Here is a 4,118-nt window from a genome sequence, read left to right on the forward strand (position 1 = left end):
AGGGAACATTTTCATTTCAGCTAGCATCTGCCAGCAAATAGTAAACCTGAGGGTAACAGTCACACAGTGTGGGTGTACCTTTCTCTCCAGTAAGGCTGCTGAAAAATAAATGAATAAATGAATAAATAAACCTTATAGCTTCCGGCACAATTTTTCATGTTCCGTTTCTAACAAAATGTGGATGTGAAACTGTAAAAGAAGCCTAAAGACAAAAAACACTTTAACTCTATTGGAAGAAAGCTATATTTCTTCCAATCCCAGTTTCAATTTTGTGTTTTTTTGTTTTGATGGAATGAATATATACTTTTAAAATATGCAGAATTTTTGGTACTCTGAAATGTGATATTAATCCACATGGAGGTTATTTGTGTGTGTGCTAGAACTTTCAAAAGGGATACTAGAAAAGGTTAAGAAGCAATAGTGACAATATAGATGTTTCTGAGCTGTCAAGGACTTGATGGACAAGCGTTGCTTAGAGGCAAACGTAATTGCTTGTTTCAACCTGTGGGTGTAGAAGCAGGTCATAGACATTTTAGATTTATGTTTACATCAAAGCTGTTTCTAAAGCAAAGAAGAAAGATCCTTTTCCCTCACATGGACTTACTATGCAGGTTCCATAAAATAAAGTGTTTTTCATCCTCTTAATCACTTATTTACAGTTAGTATAAAGAACTGCGTTGAAACATTGTATCATGTGGGATGTAATGGGTTAACATTGTAAATATCCATAACAAATAATTACCAGTATAAGTGCTAATAATTTATATTAACTTAATAATTGATATATTAATTCACAATGAAGACAATTACAATCTGACCTAAATTTCCATTAAGTAGAGAAACCTGGATAACGAACAAAGATAGGATTTCCTGCAACTTGGAACTGGGAGTAACCACAAGGTGTTCTCAAAATAGCATTACCTAACATGCATATATCATTACAGGGCTAGTTTCTGTCAAAGTCTATTACAACTCTAATTTGGTACTGAAGCACTTTCAAGTCACCCCCTCTAACTTCAGACTTGCATAACCCCCCCCCATCATTTTAGCTTATTGAATCTATCAGTCGAAATATGTGTCGTCAACAATCTTGGGATGATGAAAGGTTGCCAAGGTCAGAAAGTGTTTTATCAGGAGGAACTGCATGTACACCACAGAGATTTGCTGTCAGAGTTAATTTTTCTCACTGAATAGCCACAAGAAATCATTTAAATATTTTACTGTCATGACTGTGTTGCAGAGGATCAGAGAGAAACCATAACAGCTCTGCTTTGGGGCATTTCCCAGAGGTTGAAGACTGGCGTTCTTCGTTGATAAATAGCACTAGTTAACTAATCACAGACTGTCAGGTTATGTGTCTGAGTAATTTGCTGTATAATTTGCTCACATTAGTCAAATGGAAATGCGAAAATGTATATAATATACAGCCAGTTAACTCAATGATAGGTGATATGTTAAAATTAATTATCTAGCCTGTCATATTACTTCAAATTTGAATTAGTCTCCCATTTGACCCAAATATTTGCAAACACTGTGTTAATATGACTGGTTTATTAATTTATTACATATGGGTTAATATTTTCAAATAGGAATATAATCTTATACCAATATGAGTGCATGTGTTTGTGGAGAGTGAAAAGATAGGTGTGTTATAAATGTGGTTTTGTTAATATGTTATGGAACTGATGTGGTCTTATCTGAGACTGTGTATTTTCAATAGGAGTAGCAGAATGGACCATGTTCTCCAAACCATGCTCTTTGGAAGCCTCACATCAACACTGCTGTAACATTCATTGTTCATTTCTACCAACAAGCTGAATACTTAGAAGAAACAAGCATGCTTTGCAATTTCCCTCCAGTGTTCTCTGTGTATAGCTCATGGTAAAATGGAAGACTTACTTGTCAAAGTGAGAAGAAATATACCAAGGGACCAGGCTTTATACAGAGAATTCGAAGCTGCTTTACATGACACAATACAGATACACTTGCTTACAGCAATGCTTCAGGAGGCAAAAAAAAAAAAAAAAAAAAAAAAAAAAAAAAAGAAGAGACTCTTTCATATTATGCATATTGACCCCCTTATCATTTTACACCGTCGCTGATCAGAAATCATTAATAAAAAGCAGTGTGTTTAATTTTAATTGATGCTATCTGACCACATGTTCCAAGATGGTGTTTGTGTAATGTTCACTATTATCAGGACTGTAAGATGTGTTCAGTGGGGATAAATGTAATTGAGGAAGTTTCCCAGATCCATGTTACACTAGAAATGAAACCCTACATCATGAGGAATTAATATTATGAAGCAAAACTGAGACTTGTCAGTAAGAAATTTGAAAATTTTCCTACCAGTAATAGAACAATATTATTGTTTTCTCTCAACACCCCTTACTTATTAATTATCTAGAGATCAGTGCATATATGCCCTAAAAATAAAGTTTATGATGATTAGCAAGAGCAGATCACATTTCTATTAATATAACATCTTTGCTAAATTACTAATTTTATCATCTAGTAATAAAGCATGAAGCTCTGCTCATTACCAAGTACCAAGTTTGTTTGTTTATTTATTTTCTGGATTTCCTTGATCTGAGAATTGGCTGTCTACCCACTGTCTGTGATAAAGTAGACATAGTGCAAGCTGGCAATTCACGTATAGTGGTCACTTAGGGAGTCAAGACTATATTGTTCTCGTAATGAAAGATTTCTGAAATTGTTTCCCCATGAAAAGAGGTGTCTAACATGGGAAAAACGTGGTTGAGCAGTAGTGAGCTGAGCTGAGATGCACAGGGAGAACCTAAGTATAGTAGTGGTACCTGTATGGATGGTTAGGATTCCTGTCTCTTACTGGGAAAGATGCTAACCAGGAGAAAGTTCAAGGGACCTCTTTCTGTTTATCTTTAGGAATGACTCTATTTGGGGGACAAGTAGAAAAACACTGATTGGAGGTGTGCGTCCCTGCTAATAATTGCAGAACTGAAGGCCCATAACTCCATCCAACCTTGTATACCATAAAATGACCTTAGCCTATAGCCCTGGGAGAGTGCCCGCTATTCCTTCCCCCTCTTCCATATTTCACACCTCTGTTTGAAATGTCTTCCAAGAAAAGCTGAAAATTGCTAAATGGATTTACTCCCTTTTCCAGTCATAACCTGTTAATGGACAGTTAGACTGCTCTACACTCTTAGATTAATTACTATAGAAAATATATGCCTTGTTGATGTAATATTGAAACGTGGCTCAGAGAGAAAGATGCCATGTGACAGAGTTCAAGCAGAGGTTTATTATTATTATTATTATTATTATTAAAGGAAAATGTTCAAAGCAAAAGGAAGGGGTGATGGGAGATGCCATTATGTATATTTATTTCTCATACTGGTTAATAATAAAGCACTGTTGGCCAATAGGAAAGAAAGATAGGAGGGACTAGGAAACAAGGAGGAAAGAGGAAGTAGTAAGGAGGAGTCAGCATGGAGAGACCGGGGAGACCAGACACCCGCCTCACTCCCGGGTAAGGAGACCACATGGAAATACATAAAAATGGGTTAATAATTAAGACAGAGTTAGAAAGTAGTAACTGGCCAACAGTATAATAACAAATACAGAGTCTCTGTGTGTTATTTGGGGCTGGCGCAGCAGCGGGACAAGACCGGGCAGCAGCAGGCGGAAAAACCTGTACTCCTTACAATTGGCTCCCAACGTGGGGCTCCCAACGTGGGGCACGAACCCACGACCCTGAGATTAAGAGTCTCATGCTCTACCGACTGAGCTAGCCAGGCTGTACACCTTACAAAGGGGATGGGGCAGAAGGACAGAGGGGCAGAAAGAGATGATAAGGAAGACAGAGAGAGAGAGAGAGAGAGGAAGGAAGAAAGGAGGAGAGGGAGAGAGGGGGAGAGGGTGGTGGTGGGCAGGGCTGCTTTAAAAGGGAACATGGTAAGCAGGCACAGGTAGTATTCTTAGTGGCAGCCACTGAGAACATATTCTGTAGGAAAACCAAAGGCAGGCCAGTATAAATGCCTAAATATTAACACTTGGTTCATTCAGAAACCTATAATTAAGAACTACAGGCTGTGTGATTAGAACACAAACTTTTCATATTTCTGGACTTGGAATAA

The 4,118-nt window shown here is 37.5% G+C and overlaps 1 non-coding gene across 1 annotated transcript; it reads right to left on the minus strand.

The window, feature by feature from the left end:
• Window positions 1–3,706: 3,706 nt before the first annotated feature.
• On the minus strand, window positions 3,707–3,779 carry Trnak-cuu (transfer RNA lysine (anticodon CUU)). Its single transcript has one exon. It is a non-coding gene; the product is annotated as a tRNA-Lys (tRNA).
• Window positions 3,780–4,118: the final 339 nt, after the last annotated feature.

The sequence above is a fragment of the Phodopus roborovskii genome, unplaced genomic scaffold (genome assembly GCF_943737965.1).
Source record: "Phodopus roborovskii unplaced genomic scaffold, PHOROB, whole genome shotgun sequence".
In the NCBI taxonomy this organism is placed as follows: Eukaryota; Metazoa; Chordata; class Mammalia; order Rodentia; family Cricetidae; genus Phodopus; species Phodopus roborovskii.